The sequence below is a fragment of the Dermochelys coriacea genome, chromosome 2 (assembly GCF_009764565.3).
Source record: "Dermochelys coriacea isolate rDerCor1 chromosome 2, rDerCor1.pri.v4, whole genome shotgun sequence".
In the NCBI taxonomy this organism is placed as follows: domain Eukaryota; kingdom Metazoa; phylum Chordata; order Testudines; family Dermochelyidae; genus Dermochelys; species Dermochelys coriacea.
In genome coordinates this window covers 245,022,392-245,046,214 of record NC_050069.1, presented here as the reverse complement: position 1 = coordinate 245,046,214, position 23,823 = coordinate 245,022,392, and the positions used below count along the sequence as shown (strand labels likewise).

At 49.6% G+C, this 23,823-nt stretch overlaps 1 long non-coding RNA gene across 1 annotated transcript in view; it reads left to right on the top strand.

Annotated features, from left to right (window-relative positions):
- The window catches only part of LOC122458544, a 47,009-nt gene extending 24,524 nt beyond the window's left edge, over positions 1 to 22,485 (top strand). Inside the window, exon 3 of the long non-coding RNA XR_006278588.1 lies at positions 22,253 to 22,485. This is a non-coding gene — a long non-coding RNA (uncharacterized LOC122458544). The remainder of the gene's footprint in view (positions 1 to 22,252) is intronic.
- Positions 22,486 to 23,823: the final 1,338 nt, after the last annotated feature.

Sequence of the window (23,823 nt, the reverse complement as noted above, 5' to 3'; positions counted from 1 at the left end):
GGAATGTGGCTGGGGCCCCATGTAGCCCAAAAGGGAGGATGGTGTACTGGAATAGCCCATGCGGGGTGGAGAATGCTGTCTTTTCTTTAGTTTCTTTGGTCAGAGGAATCAGCCAGTACCCTTTTGTCAGATCCAGTGTAGTCAAGAATCTGGCACTACTCAACCGGTCAACCAATTCGTCGATGCATGGTATGGGGTATACATCAAACTGGGATATTTCATTCAGTTGGCGAAAGTCATTACAGAATCTCATGGTACCATCAGGTTTAGGCACTAGAACAATTGGACTGGACCACTGACTGTAAGATTCTTCAATAACCCCTAATTCTAACATTTTCTTTACTTCAGCCTTGATTTCCTCTCTTTTGGCTGCTGGGATTCGGTAGGGTCTCAATGTTACCTTGGCTCCAGGGATTGTGCGGATATGGTGATAGGTCTCAGTCTTCCTCCCTGGTTTTGTAAAGAACACATCTCTGTTGTGATTAATCATGTCGGCTGCCTCGATCTTTTGGATCAGCATCAAGTCGGATGATATCCTCACTTGCTCGTGTAAGTTATCCTCCTGGGGAAGGGTCTGCTGCATGACTAAGCATGTCTCTTGATCATGCCAAGGTTTTAGAAGATTGATGTGGTAAATTTGCTCTGATTTCCAGTGGTCTGGCTGCCGCACCTTATAGTTCACCTCTCCCAGGGCTTTAATTATTTCGTAGAGTCCCTGCCACTGGGCCAACAGTTTACTTTCTGCTGTGGGCACCAGTACCATCACCCGATCCCCTGGTTGGAACCGTTGAAGCTTCGCTTGGTGGTTATAATGGGTTCATTGGGTCTCCTGTGCTCTCTTCAAGTGTTCCAGTACAATGGGAATAACTCAGGCTATTCAATCTCTCATCTGCAGTACATGCTCAACTATGTTCCTTCTGGGATTTGGCTCCTCTTCCCAAGCTTCTCTGGCTATATCCAATATGCCCCGAGGGTGGTGCCCATATAGTAGTTCGAATGGAGAGAAACCTGTGGAGGCTTGCGGAACCTCCCAGATGGTGAGCATGAGGTAAGGCAATAGAATATTCCAGTCTTTCTCATCCCGGCTCACCACTTTCCTGATCATGGGCTTGAGGGTCCTATTGAACCTTTCCACAAGGCCATCTGTTTGCGGGTGGTATACAGAGGTCCATAGGGCTTGTACATGGAGCAATGAACAGAGATCTTTCATCAACTTGGACATGAAAGGTATCACTTGATCATTCAATATCTTCTTGGGTAGCCCAACCAGGGCAAAGATCTGTACTAGCTCCTTAGCTATTGTCTTGGAAACTGTGTTGCACAGGGGAACAGCTTCCGGGTACCAGGTTGCATAGTCCAGTACAACAAGCACATGTTGGTGGCCCTGAGTTGTCTTCTCTAGAGGCCCTACCAGATCTATGGCTATCCATTTGAAAGGAACCTCTATTATTGGAAGAGATATCAAAGGATCCCACAAGTGCGGGCGAGGGCTATGTAACTGACACTCCAGACAAGAGGTGCAGTATCGCCGGATATCTTCATGTACTCCTGGCCAGAAGAACCTCCGCAGGATCCGTGCCTGGGTTTTCTCTACCCCTAGGTATCCTCCAGGTGACTGTGGGCGAGATTCAATATGGCTTTTTGATGTTTTCATGGCACCAGAAGTTGTTGTATCTCTTCGGTAGTCGGGTCAGTACCCTGGCTGTCATCCGTCTTTCTACCAGTGTTATAATCTCGTCACACGTGGACGGAACGTTCTGGCCTACCCATTTGCGGAGATTCATAGATTCATAGATTCATAGATACTAAGGTCAGAAGGAACCATTCTGATCATCTCTGAGATCTGGCGGCCGTCCCCGCATGTAATGGTCTATGACCAGGGTTTCCAAATCTCCTCCAGCCTGCACACCTTGGGCTGTAACCACTTCCATGCGAGGTGTATGAGGTCGAATAGCTGGGACCTCGGAGGTTTGTTCTCCTGTATTTCCACTCATGGAATCTCTGGGCCCTTACCGCTGCCATTACCCCGATCGTGCTAGGATCTCTGCCTTCAGATGGGTATAGTTAGTGGCATCTGTGGCAGACAAGTCAAAATAGGCTTTCTGGGACTCTCCACACAAAAAAGGGGCGAGGATGCTGGCCTACTGCTCCTGGGGCCATGCCTTACGCTGAGGAGTCCTTTCCAATGAGAGGAGATATGCCTCTATGTCATCTCTTGATGTGATCTTTGGCAGACAACCAGTGGCCCTCAGGGTTTGCGTCCCGTTGGACCCTTGGGCCTGGGTGGTGAGGCTGGTCCACCACCTCTGTCAAGAGAGCATGATCTTGGGTCGCCTGGCTCATCAATAATTGATTGGTTTCCTGCTGTAGCCGCATAGACTCCTATTGTGCCATTGCCTGAACCTGGGTGGCCTCCTGCTGGGCTGCCGTGGCTTGTACCAGAGCTCTTACCACCTCCTCCATTGTGGTGCAAAGCAAACAACCAAAACAAAAAAAATCCAAACCCCCAGTACACGTTTTTTTTTTAAAAAAAAAAACTCTTTCTTCTGCCACGCTGTGAACAAAATTCCACTTCTAACACCAGTTGTGACAAAGCTCTGTCCTTGCCTCCATGGGTCCCACATTTCCTGGTGCATTTTGCTAGCCTCAGAGACTCACTGTGACCCTCCACGTAACCCTTCTTTCTCTAGAGACAAGGGTCACAGTCCACTGAGACATTTTCATCATAAGCCAGTGAAGGAGGTGAGGAGAAGTTATCCTTCCTTGCACAGTCTCTGTTGTCTCCCAGTCTCAGTGATTAATCGGGGGCAAAGGTGTGGGAGGGGGGGAGCCCAGGCCCACCCTCTACTCCGGGCTCCAGCCCAGGGACCTTAATAGTATCAGCTATGGTAGCTGACCTTTTAGAAACATGACATGTACAATTCCCAGGGCTACTTCCCCCACAGCAGCCGTCACTTCCTAAAGCTCCACTTCACCCTTACCTCAGGGCCTCTTTCCTTGTGCCTGATATGGTGTGTACTACTCAGCCTCTCCAGCCACGCAACTTCTTCCCACAGCACCTGACATGCACACCCACCTGACTGACTGGGAGGCTTTTAACTAGTTTCAGCCAGCCCCTGATTGGCTTCAGGTGTCCCAATCAACCTAGCCTTCTCCCTGCCTTCTGGAAAGTTCTTAATTGGCCCCAGGTGTCTTAATTGACCTGTAGCAGCTGCCATTTCACTTATCCTGGTCCAGGGATTTGTTTAGCCTGGAGCTAATATATCTATCTCCCACTACTCTTCCATAGTCTTCTAGCTTGGAGGGAGGGGGGAAGCTGCTACTCCTGCTGCTAGGCCCTAAGCTCTCCCTGCTGCTCCAGCTGCTCTCCTGGCTGGGCCAGACACCCCCCCCCGCCCGTTCTCTGCTACCTGGTTGCTGGACCCCCCACTCTCGGGTGCTGCTACTGCTTCAACTGCAGCCCTGGGGGGGGGGGGCTGCTAGCCCACTCCCCAGAGAGGAGGAGTGAGGGACCCCAGCCACTGTTGTTGTGGACACCACCACCACCATCACCTGAAAAGGGTCCTTTCTGCCTCCCTGGACCACCACCTGGAGTTCCTGGAGCTGCTGCTGCTGCGGAGTCTGCTGTCTGGAGCTGCTGAAGCCCCAAGGAGGAGAAGAAGAGGACCATCTACCAGTGGGGGAGCACCTAGAGACTTTGCAGACCACCGTGGACGGGGCTTTAAGACTGAGTAACTTTCAAACTGTGCTCTTATGGTGGGGGTCTTGAGTGTGTTTCTAGGGACACAGGGGGTGTGGTGTGGAGCTGCCCCCCGATCCATCTGTGTCCCTCCTAACCCCCACCACTACTACCACCACCGCTGCCCCCTCCACCACCCCCACTGGCTGTATACCATCAGCCTCAGCTCCTGCCTCTGGACTCAGCTGCTTGCTTGGCTTGCCACGTCCTGATTCCACCCGAGAGCCAGAAGCAGTAACCAGCCCAAACTGACTTTCTGTAAGCGCACGTCCCCCCCCGCCCCAGACTACCTACCTTACAGCTTTGCCCTTGCAACCTGCCCATTTGCCACTTGCAGCTTTTGCCCTCCTTCTTTTCCCCAGCCCACCCTTACTAGCTTCAGTTTGTTCTCCTGCCCCACCCATTTCCTTCTACAGCCTTTGTTTGTTTGCCCTGCCCCAATCTCTGAAACTAGCCCCTTGGTTTCCCTGCCGTAACTCCAGCCCACTTAGCCCCTTGCTCAGTGCACCCATGCCCCCTCCCATGCGCTTGTGCCACTCCCCATTTTAGTTTCAACCCTCTTCACTGCACCCCCAATGATGTTGTATCTCACCCTCTCCTAGTGCAGCTAGAGGAGCTGGAATTTCACCCTGTGTCGGCGACTGATCCTTAACCCCTGGTTGCCCCCTGTCCAGCCCACCCCTTTTGGCGCCCTCCTCCCCTGCCTGCAGCCTAGTGGTAGGAGTGGTCGACCTGCTTCCCCTTTCCCCTCCTTCTTCTGGTATCTCCCCTTCCCTCCCTGCTCATGATGCTGGGGGACGAGATGGGTGGGGGCCCCCCAGCAGCGCCAGCTACCCCCCCTCCTGCCCCTCCATCACCCCCCCAAGCCTCTACCTCCGCTGCCGAACAATCTGCCACCGCCCCCACTGGGGCACCAGCAGCGATGGGCACTGGGGTGACCTCCACTGCTGCCACATCTCTCACCCCCTCAGATTCTGGGGAAGTCCCCCCAGTCGGCAGGAAGGGCCAGGGTAAGAAGAAAGGGAAGGGCCCCGCTAAAAAGACCAGGCCCTCCATTGCAGGGGCTGCCTCCAATGCCCCAGCCCCACCATTCCCTCCACCAGCTCTGCGGGTGTCCCTCCTCCGGCCCCCAGGGCGTACAGCCAGGTGGCGGCAGCCCCCCTGCCTGCCACTACGTCATCTCTCCTGCCCACCGCCTCCGCTACCATCTATAGCAGCCGGGGCCCCTTTCCCACTATGACCAGGAAGCATGGCGTCCGTTCCCTCCTGGTGCCTGCCTCGCCCCACGTAGAGACCTATGTGCGGGTGTTGGCGAGGGTGGTGGGGCCCACGGTCATTGTGGCAGCCTCCAAAATGTATGGCATTTCTTCTTAGCATCGGAGGCCGCCGCCCAGGAGGCAGTGGAGAAGGGCCTGGCAATAGAGGGCGTGTTCGTCCCCTTGGAACCGCTAGAGGACCTGGGCGTCCTCCTGGTCTTGACCTCCATCCCTCCCTTTCTTCCCAATGCCACCCTGTTACCCGCCCTCTCTACCCTGGGGAAACCCATCTCTCTCATCAGCCCTCTCCTGTTGGGCTGCAAAGACTCCGCCCTCCGTCACGTCCTCTCCTTCAGCCAGCAAGTGCAGCTTCAACTGCCGCCAGCGGCGCGTGACGGAGAGATGCTGGAGAGATCCTTCCTAGTCCCCTACCAGGGGACCCATTACCGGGTGCATTACTCCATGGGGGAGGCCGAGTGCTACCTCTGCCGGGCGATGGGGCACGTCCAGAGGGACTGCCCCTTGGCCCGGCAAGGAGGGGCATCCAGGACCCCCGAGCCTCGGGAGGGCACCGGCCCCGTCATCGCCAGCGCCCCTGGCTGCCCGGCACCCGACACCACCCTTCCTCCTTCCCAGTCCACCATTGCTCCCACTCAGGCCCAAGGGGCACCTCCCCAACTATGCCCAGACGAGCGGGAGAGCCCCGCCCCTGCTGCTTGCAATCTGGTGGGCCTCTGGAGGAGGGTGCAGCAGGGACACCACTGGGCATGAGAGAGGACCCGCCCCAAGGGGAATCTTCCCTCCCTTGTGCTGCCCCACCATTATCCCCTCGAGTCCCTGAGCCATCGCCTTTGCCCACTGACATGACCCCTGCAAGCCAGCCCCCGGATGATGCCATGGAGGGCTGGGCCCTAGTACGGGGAAGCGGGGCAAGCGGAAGGCTCAAGCTCCGCTCCTTCCATCTGACGCGGAGGCCCCCTGAAAGACCAGGAAGGGGGGCACCGATGCCGAGCTTTCTGCTTTACCCACGGGTGTGTTCCATCCACCGGTGCTGGCTGGGGAAGACGTGGCAGCACTGGAAGGCAGTAGCTCCCTTCGATGGGAGTTCCTCCCCTCTGAGGCCCCCGAGGTGCCAGACTCTGCTCTGGTGCCAGCTGAAACCTCAGCGTGCCCCGAGGCGACCGGCGCGTCAGGTGCCGGCGGGGAGAATCCCAAGGTGGCAGAAAATGATTTTCCGTCCATATATAAGGAGATAGAGGCCCTGGGTCTGACTCCGGTCACCCAGGGGGAGGACAACCCTATGCCAGTGGGCCTCGATCTGGGCAACTTCACTCCAGCCCCCCTCTCCCCATGCTCCCTCCCCCTAACCGTTGCTTCCGCTCCCACCCCCCAAGGAGCCCCTGGACTCCTCCATCAACCCGGCTGCAGATGGCACCCCGCTGAGAGCCACTGAGCCTGTTGAGGTGATGGCCGGAGCCACGTGGCCAGGACCTGAGCCACCAGGGGCACCCCTCGTTGATGAGGAGCATTTGATCTCCTTCCCGGGAGAGGGCCCTATAGAAGAGAGTCCACCTCCTGATGCCAGGGCTGCCAAATCCACCATAGAGCCTGCGCCAGGCATCACTGAGAGCCCTCTCCCCGCCCAGAATCTCGCCTCTAACCCTGCCCCTGCCCCGTCCCTATCCCATCCACCTCCTGAGATGTTATTGCCACCCCTGGGGCTGTCTCCTTCCCTTTTCCAATAGATGACCCCCAGAGAGCGGCCTTTGTGTTTACCTGTCCCGACTCACTAGGGGCTGTTATCCTCCCTCTGCCGCCACCTATTGCCCCAGGGTTCCAGGCGGGCCTAGTGAAGCCAACCCATCAGGAGCCCCATCAGGGGTCCGCACCCTGTCTGCCCGTCTTGGTGGGCCACAGGGCTGTATCATGGGCCCCGTCAGGGAGTAACCAGGAGACCATAACCCCAGCCCCCCATGTGCTGCGAGAGGAGTTGCGGGAGTTTTTAGAAGACATCCATGGCTCCCGCAACAAAGTACAGCTTGCTCGCCAGCGATGGGGGGACTTTCATGAAATCCTCCGGGCCGCAAGGGCCCTCATGCGGGAGGGTAAAAGGACCAGGAGGCAGGGCGCCCCGGCTACCGGGGGGGTCTGCCTTTTCCGTGACTCCTTATTCATCTACGGGGTAGGTCACAGACTGCTGCGCGGCCCGTCAGGAGCCGCAAGCATCCCTGCCGGCGAGGATCCCCCCCAGCCCTCCTCATGGCACCTCTTACCATCGCAACATTGAACATCCACAGCTGTAGGATGGGTCTCCGCAGGTCCCAGGTGCTCTCCTTCCTTCGGGAGGGGGGGTACTCTGTAATTTTTCTGCAGGAGACCTATACAGATCCGACTGCCGAAGACAGCTGGCGGCTGGATTGCGGGGACAGGGTCTACTTTAGCCATCTCACAGTTCGTACGGCTGGAGTGGCGACCCTGTTCTCCCCTGACCTACGGCCCGAGGTGCTGGGCGTCACCGAGGCTGTGCCGGGCCGCCTGCTGCACCTCCAGGTCCACATGGAGGGGTTCATAGTCAACCTCGTTAACATCTATGCCCCAGCAGCGAGCCCGGAGCGGCTGCAATTCTATCAGCAGGTGTCCGCCTTCCTCAGCACCTTGGATCCTCATGAGTGCCTGGTCCTGGGAGGGGACTTTAACATCACCCTCGAGAAGTGGGACCGCTCGGGGACCGAGCAGACCCCGGCCGCCGCCGCCGTCCTCCAGGAGATAGTCGAACACCACTACCTGGTGGACGTCTGGCGCGACCACCACCCGGATGACACTTCCATGTTTACCTTTGTCTGGGTGGAGGTCCATTGGTCATGCCACTCCTGGTTGGACCGCATTTATTTATCACGCTTCCATCTTTCACAAGCCCACTCCTCCAGCATCCGGCCGGCCCATTTTCTGACCATCATTTATCCACCGTGACGGCCTCCCTCTGCACAGAGAGGCCAGGACCGGCCTATTGGAATTTCAACAACAGCTTGCTGGAGGATGTGGGCTTTGTGGTGTCCTTCCGGGAGTTCTGGCTGGCCTGGCGATGGCAGCGGCGTGCCTTTCTCTCGGCACATTGGTGGTGGGACCTAGGGAAGGTGCGCGCCCGGCGCTTCTGCCTTGACTACACCCGTGGCGCCAGCCGATGGAGGGGTGCAGCGATAGAGCTGTTGGAACGGGAGGTCTTAGAGCTGGAGAGGCGTCTGGCCACCAGCCCCGAGGATCCACCCCTCTGCGGAGCGTGCCGGGAAAAGCGGGAGGAGCTCTGGCCCCTTGAGGACCATCGGGCCTGGGGTGCCTTTGTTCAATTCCGCATCCGTCTCCTTCAGGAGATGGATCGTGGCTCCCACTTCTTCTGTGCCCTGGAGAAAAAGAGCAGGGAGCCAAGAAATATGTCATCTGCCTTCTGGCAGAAGATGGCACCCCTCTCACGGATCCAGTGGAGATGTGCAGGAAGGCGAGAGCCTTCTACGCAAGCATTTTCTCCCCGGATCCAACCGATCCTAACGCTTGCAGAGTGCTCTGGGAGGAGCTCCCTACAGTCAGCGCAGGCGACTGAGACCTGCTAGAGCTGCCTCTCACTCTGGCCGAGTTCTCGGAAGCCCTCCGTTGCATGCTCACCAATAAATCTCCGGGCATGGACGGGCTGACCGTGAAGTTCTACCGCATGTTCTGGGATGTCCTCGGCCCAGACCTAGTCACTGTCTGGGCCGAGTCTTTGCAGAGCAGGGTCCTCCCTCTTTCGTGCAAGCGAGCGGCACTCGCCTTATTGCCGAAGAAGGGGGACCTCCGCGATTTACGAAATTGGCATCCCGTCTCGCTCCTCAGCACGGACTACAAAGACGTGGCAAAAGCTATCTCGCTGCAGCTAGGTTCTGTGCCGGTGGACGTGGTCCACCCAGACCAGACCTACACCATCCCGGGCCGCAGCATCTTCGACAACCTATATCTGGTCCGGGACCTTTTGGAACTTGGGTGTAGGGATGTTCTGTCGTTCGCCCTCCTGTCCTTAGATCAGGAGAAGGCGTTCGACAGGGTGGATCACGGGTATCTCCTGAGCACTCTGCAGGCATTTGGCTTTGGACCCCAGTTTGTGGGTTTTCTCCGGGTGCTGTACACCTCCGCAGAGTGTCTGGTCAGGTTCAACTGGACCCTGACCGAACCGGTAAGCTTCGGTCAAGGAGTACAGCAGGGGTGCCCCCTCTCAGGCCAGCTGTATGCTCTGGCGATCAAACCCTTCCTCTGTCTCCTATGAAGGAGGCTGACAGGGTTGGTGCTGTGGGAGCTGGAGCTGCGGCTGATCCTGTCGGCGTACGCTGATGACATGCTCCTCGTGGTCCAGGACCCGGGTGACTTGGTGCGGTTGGAGGCTTGCCAGGCCATTTATTCGGCAACCTCCTCCGTGAGGGTTAACTGGGTCAAGAGCTCTGGATTGGTGGTAGGAGACTGGTGGCAGGCAAGCTCCCTCCCACCCGCGCTTCAGGCCATCTGGTGGAGCACGGGTCCACTGCTCTATCTGGGCATTTAATTTCTGCCACACATCCCTCTCCTCCGGAGAACTGGCAGAATTTAGAGGGCGGGGTGACAGAGCGGCTCCAGAAATGGACAGGACTACTTCAGTGCCTTTCCCTTTGAGGGAGAGTGCTGGTGCTTAATCAACTAGTTCTGTCCATGCTCTGGTACTGGCTCAACACCCTGGTCCCGACCCCTGGTTTCCTGGCCAACCTCCGGACATTGATTCTGGAGTTCTTTTGTTCAGGACTGCACTGGGTCCTTGCAGGGGTTCTCCATCTACCCCTGGAGGAGGGAGGGTAGGGCCTGAAATGTCTGCTTACTCAGGTCCATGTCTTCTGTCTCCAGGCCCTGCAGAGGCTCCTTTATGGTGCAGGTAGTCTGGCGTGGAGCATACTGGCGCATGCCTTCCTGCACCGCTTCCAAGGGCTCCAATATGACCGGCAGCTCCTTTATCTCCATCCGAGAGATCTTCCGCGAGACCTCTCGGGGCTGCCGGTCTTCTACCAGGACCTCCTCCGGACCTGGAAACTCTTTTCAACCACCAGGTCCGCGGCGGCCACTGAGTGGGTAGATCTCCTCACGGAGCCCCTGCTATACAACCCCCAGCTCTGTGTGCAGGTGGCAGAGTCCCGCTCGGTGCGCCAAAGGTTGGTCCTGGCAGAGGTCACAAGAGTCGGAGACCTCCTGGACTATGACCGAGGAGACCTCCTGGACTATGACCGAGGAGACTGGCTGGATCCCCTGATGCTCGCTCAGTGCATGGGGCTCTCCAGACCTTGTACTCCCTGGCGCATACTTCAGGAGGTGAAGGCCGCTTTGCCGCCCGCTGCTCGGGTTTATCTCGAATGGGTCCTCCACGAGGGTATGCCCCACCCACCCCCTACCCCAGGCCCGCTGGACCTTTTAATTGGACCCCTGCCCCGTGGACCCAACCGACCCTTTCACCCCTTCACTGTAAGCCGGCTGCACGAGATGCAGCCGGTCTGCTTTCAAACTGCGCCAAGAAAACATCTATACACCCTCGTGCTCCACACCCTTCACGCCCTCACCTTCATGTCCCGCCCCAATACAAAATGGCGGGACCTCCTGCCACCTTTGGAGGGTGAGAAGACCCGGTGGGCCAGCCTATATTCCACCTTAGTCCCAAGTCCCACCGGGGATGTCAGTTGGCAGCTCCTTCACGGAGCCGTGAGCACGGGCATGTTCTTGGCGCGGTTCACCTCAATCCCAGACACCTGCCCCTTTTGCGGCGTGAGGGAAACTCTGGCCCTAGCTAAAATGTCCATCTATAAAACCAGAGTGAGGAGGTTGGCCAATGGAGTATCCTGTGACTCTGGGGCCTATTTCCAATCCTCAGTCCGTTCACGTATCCGGTCAGAATTCCTCTGGGCGGCGTCCTCTGACTCCCTTGATGCCTTTGAGGAGCAGTGGGTGCTGTCCGGGGTTCTCTGCTCGGTGTCCCCATCTGGTTCCCTTCGTTTGATCCTTTGACCACACTTCTGTCCCTGTTATTTCATTAGTTGTCACCCGGAATTATTTGGAATCTAGGTCCTGTGGATCCCCCTTCTAGGCTTCGCCTGCCCACTTCCCGGATCCCAATAAGACTACTCTTCCATAGCCATCTGGCCTTGCCCCGTCACACTATCAAACATCCACTTTCCTTTTCTTCCTATTCGCAGCATGGGATAGATAGTGTAGTACATAGTGTAGTTGGTTACCATTTAGAAGCTCATGAGCCAGGTTACAAAGGTCTGTAGCTATCTAAAGATGCAGATAGGTAACCAGTAGGATTTTCAAAAGGGATTTTCAGTACCTGTGCATCTTTACCTGCCTGGCCCCATCTGGCCACATGAGCCTAATTCATCCCTAGTGTAAAACAGGTAAAATCGGTGTGATTACAAAAGGAATGAATTTGGCCTGCAATGTCATAGACTGGATTTGAATGTGCTGAATATTATTATTTTTCTTTAACTTGGGTTGATTAAGTTACCCATGAAATATATTGGATTATTATTGGCCATGGAGAGTTAAATTCGATCCACAGATTTATAAAATATCCATTGCATGGGTAATGGAAATACAAACCTCCCAGTACACTGCCCTACCAATATTACTTATCCCTGTTTTGAGCTATGTCTAGGTGTGAGATGGTGGTACACACTCCATCCCCCTTCGGTCTTTGGTGCCCCTGCTGAGACTGCCAATAATGGTGCAAATGAAGATGTTTTTTGTAATGTGAAGATGAGTCCATTAGTAACAGGCGTGAGACCATTCACTCATTCAGCATAGATTATCCCAGGCTGTGTTCCATGGGGAGTTTCCATGGGGAGTTTGTCTGCAGAGAACTAGCTGGACATGCGATGTTGGCTCTTTTTCTTGTTCCCATCTGCCGCTATATGTCTCTAAGCTCTTTGTTGCCAAAAACAGTCTGGAATCTATAAGAGTTCCATACTTATCACATGAAAGGCTGTTAAAAATGCTTTTGTAACATTACTTTTGCATGTCAATAATTGGGATTTTTTTAGTTACACCAAAGATGTTCTGCAATGGCAAATGCAAGGGAAGGTGACCCTTATAGTATGATATGCTCTGGGAATGATTAAGGGGAAGTTCTGTGGCCCATGTTATACAAAAGGTCAGACTAGATGATTACAATGGTCTCTTCTAACCTGGGAATCTGTGAATAAGGAATAAGATAAGTGGTGGTACAATCTCTCTGCCAACATGCAACCCACACTGTGAAAGAGTTTGACAACCCCTGATCTAAGATTTAAGGGGAAGACTTTATTAGAATAAATTGTCACAGGCCAATATTAAAAAACTGGGGCACTGAGTTTTCCAGAACAAGTGACTACATGCCAAGAACTTCAAATGACATTTGCTCTGGAAAATCAAAGCCAAAATAATACATATCAGATGGTGAGACTTTTTCTTCAGACTGTAGTATTAAGAAAATCAGTTGTAAAGCACAAGAAAAATATTTCAATTGTCACTTATAATCTACATCTTATGCACTATTAGGATTAGTTTAGCTATTATCTTATTTTCCACCAAAAAAAAAAAGCCACCCTAAAGTTAAGGCAAGAACTTTGAATACATTTAAATGCAAAATTGTGGGACAAAGTTCAGGAGTTTTCCTTTAAAATAAACAAAAAACCCAAAAGGCAAATTTTAAATCACTCCATTTAATTTTTTTTGGGGGGGGGACACAAAAATAATTTGATTTGCTCACAAGATTCCATCTGTGAAAATAGCCTACTATGATAATACAGATCAAAACTACTCTACTATGTTTAATGAAAATCCTACTTTATTTATGAATATAAATGATTATTTTTTTGTTGGGAACTTTGCTTACATTTCCATGTGTGGACTTGTGGTAGGGAGTTCAATTAATTAGCTTCCTGTGTAAAAACTGGAAAAATTTTTAACTAACCAAAAATTCTCTACCAATGAATAAAAAGAAATAACTTGAAATGAGCTGTAGCTCACGAAAGCTTATGCTCTAATAAATTTGTTAGTCTCTAAGGTGCCACAAGTACTCCTTTTCTTTTTGCGAATACTGACTAACACAGCTGCTACTCTGAAACTTGAAATAAAAATAATAATACTTTCTTGGGAAAAATAAGAATCAAAGGGTTTTTAAGAAGCCATCTGATCCCCACACTTGTACTGTGAATTAAAAGTCCTAATCTCAGGTTATTGCAATAACACTGACTGGGTGGTTTGGGAAAAGTTGTGCTGCCATTTTCCATGCTGTATTCAGTCTGTAGAGAAATAGGGCTGGGCCTTTGAGGCCATGTCTACACTGCAGTTAGACATCCACGGCTGGCCTGTGCCAGCTGACTTGGGCTCGGGCAGTAGGGTTGTTAAATTGCGGTGTTGATGTTCTGACTCAGGCTGCAGCCTGAGCTCTGGGACTCTCCCACCTCCAGGGTCTTAGCTCCCGGGCTCTAACCCGAGCATGGAAGTGCAAGCATAAATTAAACAGCCCTGTGGCCTGATCCCCACGAGCCCAAGTTAGCTGGCATGGGCCAGCCGTGGTTGTCTAATTGCAGTGTTGATATATCTTCAGACTGTAGTGCTATCAGTCTGTAATTTCTCATTAGCACTGGGCCCTTTTGAAAAGAGCCACTGTGATTTTGATAGCTTATTATCTCTAGGAAGAATGTTCATCATTTCCTAATGCCGAGTACAATCATAAGACACTTTATGTTAGGGCCAAGGTCAACTTAAAAACTACCTGGCTGTGGTACAAAAGAGCAAAAGCAGCATTGCTATGCACTTTCTCCAGATCTCCAATGCAGGTCTCCACTCTCCACTATGTAGGAGGGTAGTGTGGGCAGTCGCTGAATCTGTTCATAACAAGGGTTCCCTTCCCAGAAAACTGCATCAGATTGGAAGTGCAGTGCTCCCCACCAAACCCAGCAGTAAAAGGATATGGCCAGTGGTGAGCTGGAGCTGGTTCACACCAGTTCGCTAGACCCAGTTGTTAAATTTAGAAGACCTTTAAGAACCAGTTGTTCCGCAAGGGACAACCGGTTCTAAAAGGGCTTCTAAATTTAACTGGCCAAAAGTGGCGCCTTAGGCACTGACTCCACGGGTGCTCCCGCCCTGGAGCACCCAAGGGGAAAACTTGGTGGGTGCAGAGCACCCACCGGCAGCTCCCCACCCTGGTCCCAGCTCATCTCCGCTCCGCCTCCGCCTCCTCCCCTGAATGCGCCGACCTGCTCTGCTTCTCTTCCCCCTGCCCCAGCTTCCTGCAAATCAGCTGTTCGCGTGGGAAGCTTGGGCGGGCTGAGAAGCAGGCTGAGGCTTCCCACTCAGGCCCAGGGAGGCAGAGGTGATCTGGGGCAGGGGGGAGGGCACGAGGAGGGCCACCCGCGCCGCAGCAGGTAACCCGGGGGGGAGGTGCAGGGGAACCGCTCTTCACCCCAGCTCACCTCCGCCTCCCTGGGCCTGAGTGGGAAGCCGCAGCCTGCTTCTCAGCCCTCCCCGGCTTCCCGCTGAACAGCTGATTCATGGGAAGCCGGGGGGAGGCATGGAGAAGCAGAGCGGGGTGGTGCGTTCAGGGGAGGAGGCGGAGCAGAGGTGAGCTGGGGTGGGGAGCTGCCGGTGGGTGCTCTGCACCCACCAATTTTCCCCATGGGTGCTCCAGCCCTGGAGCACCCAGGGAGTCGGCACCTAAGGTACCACTTTTGATTTGATCAGTTGATTTGAAAGCCAAGCTGCTATTTCTAGCATGCTCTCTCGAGCCAAACTAGCACAAATCTGTCTGCCCAAGTTGGGAGGCTTGCTCCCAGTTGCAATACAAACATACCCCTATAGGCTTTAAGTCAAGTTGCTAACCTGAGTTAAAACTTGAGTTGCTGTGTCTTCATTGCTATTTTAACCTCAGTCAGTTAGCTAGCATAGGCTAGCTACCCTGAGTTAAGAACACACATTTTTTTTGCAGTGTAGACATGCCCTAAGAGGAGTGCATTATCTGGACCGTACTGCTGAAAATCTGACATTTCTGACTTTAGAAAGGTTCCATTCCCATTTCTACCTTAGAAAATAAATTGGATGAAAAGAAAAATTATTCTGGGTGTTTTGAAAGAACTTGATGAGTTTAGAGCTATGTCTTTTTCCATCAAAGTCAAAAGTTAACATGGATATATATTATATAAATTGAGTTTAGCAAACACAATTTTATGAGCCACACTGATTCAACTAATTGCATAGGTAGAAAACACATCTGTGGGGGAGAAGTGGAAAATTGGAAATTATGGAATTTCCACCAGACTCCCTTGTAAGTAAATCTAAACTAATCTTCAGTGAATTCCTAAGAAAGCATGAAGAGGTTTCTCCTAAAAAACTGCTGAACAAACGAAAATGGAGAACAGGACAGACACTACCACTTTCCTTTAAGGATTTAGATGTGTTATTTTATTTTATTTCTGCACAGAAAAAACTAAACAGTGAAGACAGCTGAGTATCTCTGGAATATTGGGTAATTTATATTAAGTAGAGCTAATACAGGGTATAAAACAAAAGCCTTTAACTGAGAAGCTGTAACATGCTGGTAGTCACGTATTGTACTGGATAGAATCCCTGCACATGTGTTGTAGTTAAAGCTGTGGTACTTGCTGGCTCTAAAGGGAACAATGTTCATAGCGAGGTTACACCACTATGCTCCAACAGGGCAAGACCAAGAAATGGTGGCTAGATTCTCATCCACACACAACCTACATCATGCATCCACAAGGGCACAACCAGTATGGTTGTTGCATCCCTTCATCCCAAAATTGTTACATGTAGTCAGCAGTGGGATCCTATTCCAGATGCAAAAGTCAACAGGAACCTACAGAACTGATTGTCATAGATATTGTTACACTGGTGGCTCATCTGTTCCATGATACCGAGGAAGTTTATCTTCCAAGGGGGAAAAAGTCTGGGATACACACATTCTGAAGGGAAGACAGAGGCTGAGTCCCCAATACTCCTTGGCTTCCTAAAAGAGTGTAAGTGGTGTCTGTTCTTTTCTTGTAACTCAAGAGGGAAGTCTCTAACTTAGTGTGTAGAGAAGCATATGATTAGTTGAGTTTAGCTATATGTGTAGGGTGTTTGTTGTTTTGAAATTTCATCTAGTGAAAGAGAGGATGGATGGTCAACTGGTTTGGACACTTGCCTAGGGCTTGGATGAGCTGGATTCAAGTCTCTGCCCTATTTCAGACTTCCTGTGTTACCTTGGGTAAATCACTTGGTCTCTCTGTGCCTCAGTTCCCATACATAAAATGTGGATTGTAGCACTTCCCTACCCCACAGAAATGTTCTCATGCTAAATACACTGGAGGCTGTGAGATGCTCAGATGCTGTATTAATGGGTGTCAGATAGGTACCTAAGAAAGGTAGCTTTGTTCTGTTTGCTAATAAACATACACATTCCAAGAAGCCTGTTTTTTAACTATGGCAGTGGTCACAGGCTTCCAAAAGACAGAAATGCAGGTGTCCATTTTTTATTTATTTGGAGTCATCATGGATAGTTCTCTGAAGATGTCCACGCAGTGTGCAGCAGCAGTCAAAAAACCAACGGGATATTAGGAATCATTAAAAAGGGGATAGAGAATAAGACGGAGAATATCTTATTGCCCTTATATAAATCCATGGTACTCCCACATCTTGAATATTGCTGTGTACAGATGTGGTCCCCTCATCTCAAAAAAAGATATACTGGCATTAGAAAAGGTTCTGAAAAGGGCAACAAAAATGATTCGGGGTTTGGAACGGGTCCAATATGAGGAGAGATTAAAGAAGCTAGGACTTTTCAGCTTGGAAAAGAGGAGACTAAGGGGGGATATGTTAGAGGTATATAAAATCATGAAGAATCATGAAGAATCAAGAATCATGGAGAAAGTGAATAAGGAAAAGTTATTTACTTGTTCCCATAATATAAGAACTAGGGGCCATCAAATGAAATTAATGGGTAGCAGGTTTAAAACAAATAAAAGGAAGTTCTTCTTCACTCAGCGCACAGTCAACCTGTGGAACTCCTTGCCTGAGGAGGTTGTGAAGGCTAGGACTATAACAGGGTTTAAAAGAGAACTGGATAAATTCATGGAAGTTAAGTCCAATGAATGGCTATTAGCCAAGATGGGTAAGGAATGGTGTCCCTAGCCTCTGTTTGTCAGAGGGTGGAGATGGATGGCAGGAGAGAGATCACTAGGTCATTACCTCTTAGGTTCACTCCCTCTGGGGCACCTGGCATTGGCCACTGTTGGTAGACAGGATACTGGGCTGGGTGGACCTTTGGTCTGACCCAGTATGGCCTTTCTTATATTCTTATGTCCTTATCACCTGCACAATAATAAGCAGTTGACATTGATGGGTTATTACACACATACCCTGGTCTAAGAGTGGGAGAACTGAGAAATTCTACCCTAAGAGAGGTAGGGTGCAAGGCACCTGGGGAGATGAACTCAGACCGGAAAGGAGACAGAGGTGTAATCAGCCCCACAACTGTGATGTAAGCATAGATACCTCAAGCATTGACCCTGTGGGCCTTGGAGGGAAAATTCACAACTGAGAGTGCTCACCGTGCTAACAGCACGCAGTTCCAGAGGGCCCTGTCCCAGGCCCATACTTCTATGTTTTTGTTATTTTCATAATATGCTAAGAATTCTAAAAGAAGCAAGAAAAGACAAAGATTCGCCACCGGTAAGATTTTGTTTGTCAGTTTTGCCTTGTGGGCATCATGGGCTTTGTACAAGAATCTCAGTTCCAAAGGGATGACTTCAGCCTCTTATATAAGCATTGGATGGGGATTGTTTTGAGATTCCCCAAGGGATCGCATTAAGAACCTGATTCTGACACACAGGCCATGGGATGTTTGCCATTGGCTTCCATGGAAATGGGATCAGGCCATGAAAGAGGGGATCTTTCCTTTTGAGATAGAATTTCTTATCATGGATATACCAAAGGCGTTAATAGTAGGATAAACATTTCCTGATCATCCACTTGGCTCGGGATGGGAGAAGTAGCAGCTCTGTGGAGCCGTTTTTCTCCTCCATCAATGAAAGCAGCAGTAGGGAGTGCTGGTGGAAGGGAGTGAGTGTCTTATGCTCCTTACTCCTTTGTCTCAGTGTGCAGAACAGGCCACAGTCTGTTATTAGTATATCACTGTTGTACACTCTCTTTTCCTCTTGTTTTTCATTGCTCACTTTTAAAAATGGCCTAAACAAGATGTTGTGGGGGCGGGGGGAAGGGGGGAATAAAAACAAAGATACCTCAGAATCATTTGAAAGCTTCCCTTGAGTAGGTCTGGAGAAGTGTGCTATATAGGAATCATTGGGCTGGAAGAAGGTTTACAAACTACATTGTGTAGCTCATTATGAAATATATATTTGAGGGAGCAAACTGGGGTGATTCCATGGTTCAAACTTCATTTCTCTTGCATGTGGCAGGCTCACTGTAAGCCAGGAAAGAGTTGTTACACTGCAGATTTTAGTGCTGTTTCTCATGGAGGCAGGATTGTGATCTAGTGGGTAGATAGGAACACTGGTAGTTAGTACTGAGGGGCTGTGTTTGCTGTGTCATCATAGCCACATCACTGCCTCACTTTGCTCATCTGTAAAATGGGAATGATACATACCTTGCAGGGATATTGTGAGGATTAATTTCTAAAGCCATACAGTTGTGAATCTGTCCTCAAATTGCAAGTTTGCTTGCAATTCGTCACATTTAGATGTCTAACTTCCTGATTGTCCATACAAGTCAGGCATCCAAGGACTTCAAAAAACTTCAATTGAAGCCAATGTGAGTCTCTCTTTTGACCTCCAAGGGAGCTGGATCAGACCCTTGACACCATAATGGGCGCACTTAATGAACCAGCAATTTTGTACCCATTATACCAGAAGCTGGGTTATGGCCCTGCTGAAAATTAGGCCTCTAGTGCCTGTGAAGTGTTTTGATATCCACAAAAGAAATGGAGCTACATAAATGGAATGTACCAAGGGGAAATCTAATCAGGATCTCTGCATTCTTTCCCCCCCGCCCCACCCCACCCCATTGATTTTTTCCTATCAGTTGGTCAATTAGGACAGGTTTGTCCATTTAAACCAATATTTAGCTATGCATGGGTTATGAAACATGCCATTCCCTAAGGAGGCTTCTGCAGGGAAAGAGCATTGATTTTGTTTCCTTCTTCTGTATGAACTTGTCCTTATATTATCTTTGCTATGCTGCAGATGTCTATTCTATATATAGCAAGAGTGAGATAGAAACAAAAATCATGCTTCAAGTTTTCATAAGCCCCAGTTCTGTTTTAAGTGAGAGGGGACGGAACAGTGAGGATTTGATTTCAATCCCCAACCCCCCAAAAAACTCCCTTGATTTGCAGCAGAATATGAGCAATTGGATAGCTGGAAAGGCAAGAGACCTATCCCCAGTAGTGTGCAACAGCTGTCCATTAAAGAAATTCGATTTCAGATTGCAAAATCTTGGCGCTGCACTTTGACTTGTTGACAGAATGTCTTCCTAGCATGCAAAGGTTCTTAAAGGGAGATTTGTGATCAGCTTATGCCCCACAGCCTGGAGAGGAAGACGCCTGCTCCCCCCCCCCCCCATTTATGCCCAAATTCAGGAAAACATCCCCTGTTCTTAACATAAGTATGTACTAAAGTGCTATCCTGAACAGGGATATATTTAAGCATATACTTATGCATGTACTCCTGAATTAAGCTCTATCTAGCAGGAATGCAATGAGCGACATGCGCTAGCCAGGGGTACATGTTGCTCCCATTCAGAGAGGCATCAAGTGCGTTGTACTGTGAATTCCCCTGGCCCACCTGGTAGAATCCTATCCTTACCAGCAGAATTACCTGAGCAGAAAGCTTCTCCGCCAACATCCCTGCTTTTCTTGATAGCTCCAGCAAGTTCCTAAGTACTTTGGCTGGCCCAATCTGCTTCCCTCCACCCAGAGATGCTTATGTTTCAGAAATGTTACATTTATAGGGATCTGCTCCTGCTTCCACTGAAGTCAACTGCAAAACTCCCATTGAACTAAACTGGAGTAGGATTAAATTTAGTTAGCTACAGCTGAGGAGCACAAAATTCACCTTTGCACTTCCCCAGTTCTGGAGTTGTTGTATCCAGGACTGGTCCCCAGGCATAAACTGGAGTTGCCTTATGGGCTGAAATGGTAGTTGGGGATTAGCACAGTACAGGGGCACCCAGGACACTTAACCCAAAATTTTCTCTGGCCATACACTCTACACCAGCAACAGAGGAGTGGTTTAGAAGCTCTGCTCTGGCTGTGCACCACTAAACGGTCCTTCTTATGCTGGGGTGGTTCTTACAGGATCATTCCACTGGCTTTAAGATCAGGATCCACCAATGGTACAGCACAAAGCTGACAACCCAACCCAGGATCCAGCCTATAACTTGCAAAGTGCCTTGGGATTTTTCAGAATGGAAGCCATTCTATAAATACAAAACATTCTCACGCTCCATGTAGCCACAGGTGAGGGATATATCCATGTGGAAGTGCCCATACCTATGGCAACTATACCTAGAATAATCTGGACATATATCAAGGTAAGGTATAGGCACAGAAATAACCTGCTAGTCTAGAAAGCCTGGAATCCTCCTGAATATTTTTTTAGTGTTGTCATGGTAAAGTATTAATGCTTTTCAACTCCACCGTAGATCATGCTGCAGACATTGACCTTTAGAGGTTGAAGTCCCACATTTTTTATTCCAAGGTTATTTAAACAACTTGAAGAAAACTGGCTCAAAAAACTCCAAAATCATGAACATTTTACTTTTTCTATTATTTTCTCCCAGTAGCAAATAGTATGCTAGTGTCTCTGAAAACATCTTTCTGCCCACTGAAGTGCTGCCAGCCTGCAGTACAGCTCAGGAGATCACCCTCTTAACAGAAAGAAAACGTTTATGTCAAGTTTCCTCACCTACAGACCCTCTGAGCAAAATACATCATTCTTTTGGCACCATCAAGGGCTGAATAAATCAGAGATAAGTGGGTTAAAATGTCAACGCCCACTAGGACTGAAATAAATTTCCCACCTTTCTGCATTCGAGTGAAGTGCTAACTGCAGTGCCACCAACATTTCATTCATTTAGCAGGACAAATTAAATACCTTGATAATCCTGAGATCATGATTTTTTTTTTCATGTCAGACCAGGCTGGAACTCATAGTGCAAGAGGTTAAAACAGTGTGATGTGAAAGATGGTGTTAAAAGGTTTTCAAATGCTGTTTATTAATAGATATAACCCTTTCACCTCTGCTATATTCATCACAGCTAGGTTAAATACGATCTATCTCATCAGTCATTTGGATTCTTCCTGTTGGGGGGAAAAATGCCAAAATACTATTATATCATCACAAAATCTATTTAATAAAAATGCAAGAGAAGGATTTTGTGTAATAAAACCTAACCTAACTTGACAGGTTTCAGAGTAGTAGCCGTGTTAGTCTGTATTCGTAAAAAGAAAAGGAGTACTTGTGGCACCTTAGAGACTAACAAATTTATTAGAGCATAAGCTTTCGTGAGCTACAGCTCACTTCATCGGATGCTTCCGATGAAGTGAGCTGTAGCTCACGAAAGCTTATGCTCTAATAAATTTGTTAGTCTCTAAAGTGCCACAAGTACTCCTTTTCTTTTAACCTAACATGGAGTAACTACGGGAATCGAGTGCAGCCTCTGGGTTTAGAGCCATTCATTAGATCATTGATCATTGGAGACAGCATTCAGTGACCTCAGACAAACAAAATGTAAACGTCCAAACTCATTGATAGCATTCCTAGTCCTCTGTTTTAATTTATATTGTCTCTCTGTAAATTGTTTGACATCGGCAGTGACAGATAAAGATGGTAAAGGACCTCAATGCTATGATGAACCTACCATTAAATACAGCTGGATGCAAGTGACTTAACTGCAACTTACTTTGGTGTTCAGTAGAAATCCCAGGCATGGGTATGTCTTAATAGAATTTTTTAGAAGAGCGTAAAATATATTTTTCCTACTGTACACCCCAGAACACATCAAAATACAGAATTTTTTCTGTGGGGAAGAAAAACAAGTTACCTGGTGCCTATATCCTCTTTAATCGTGCTGTTATCATTGAGCAAAGCAAGGTGTGTGTATATATATATATATATTATGCTAGTGTTACTGACTGATACATGTCTATTAATGGTACTTTCAGCTTCCTATCCCTACTGAACTCAAATGGTTTGAAATAACAAGGGGGAAAATATTTACCAAAAATGGACATGTCAACTAACCCACAAGGAAGTGACTTGCACAATAAAGTGCATGTTGGAGATTATTGTTCCTAAAACACCACAGTTTGTGTATCACAGGCATTGCTGAAATGTTAAAACTCTATAAAAGGTAAGCACTCTGTTCCTATGAGTAACACTGGAGGGGAGAAAAAAGCAATCCTGATGGCATGGATGAATCTAGTAGGACCAGAAAGGACTGTTTGGCTGCACTTCATCAGCGATCATAATGAAGCAAACCTCAGCAAGAACAACACAGAATTGGAACTAGTATGAAAGGAAATGGGAAACAACAATCAATGATTTCAGAATAAAAAGCATGGACTTATCCTGACCATATGTTTTGTATTATTTGATATTGTTACTAGGTGCAGTGCCACCCTCTTATAGATACTTTGGCAGGAAGTAAACTTCTTCGTGAAATGGGGTGAAATAACTTAGGCCCTCAAAGGATTTAGGTGCCTCACACCCATTGACCTGGCCCTACTCCCTCCCCAAAGCAAGGGTAGGAACTGTGATTGTGTCACAATTTATCCTCTGGTCTGCTCCTGGGGCAATGCAACCAACACTTAGCCAGGGCTGATTGCAAATTTATAATCCATTCCATATTATTAATATCCTGCAATTTCTATGTGGTGCATGTGATAGCATAGAAGGATTTGTGTCACTAGCCTGCAGACTCTTGAAGCCTATTGTTACTCAAGATGCAGACTTACCATAAATCTCGTTAAGTCACAGAACTCTAATTTAAATTTCAGGAAAAGCATGCACTAACTATGTGCATAAGTCACACAAGTGCAGGTATTATACAACACATGTGGCACTGCCCTGCAACCTTCTGAAAACATATTAGGGGATTATTCCCTCCCTATGCTTGAAAGTGTGAGATGTCGAAGTAAGAGAGAATTGTCCAATATCATTTGCAATAAAGAAAGTTTAAAAATTATTAAAGCTTATTGCTAACAAAACCACAGAATTTTGCATGTCTCAGGTTTGTATGAAAGTAAATGTTTTGAGAAAATCTGTTCATTTTACTATAGTTACAGTATTTCCTAGCTAAATGCCCCCTACAGTCTCAAATAGGGTTTCCAGGTGTCCAGTTTTTGACCGAAACACCCGGCTGAAAAGAGACGCCCTTAAAAATCCGGTCAGTGGCACAGCCGGGAGCCAGGACTAAGGCAAGGTCCCTGACTGCCCTAGCTCTGCACAGCTCCTGGAAACGGCCACCAGCTCCCCTGCAGCCCAAGACTCATGGGTAGCCAGGGAGGCGCCATGCGCTGCCCCCGCCCTAAGGACCGGCTCCGCAGCTCCCATTGGCCGGGAACCATAACCAATGGGAGTTGCGGAGGTGGCACCTGTGGGTGTGAGGTCAACAAGCAGAGCCTCCCTGGCCACCCTTGTGTCTAGGAGCTTCAGGGACCTAGCGGCCGCTTTTGGGAGCCGCAGTAAGTGCCACCGGGACCCCGCACTCCCTCCCTCACTCTAACCCCCTGCT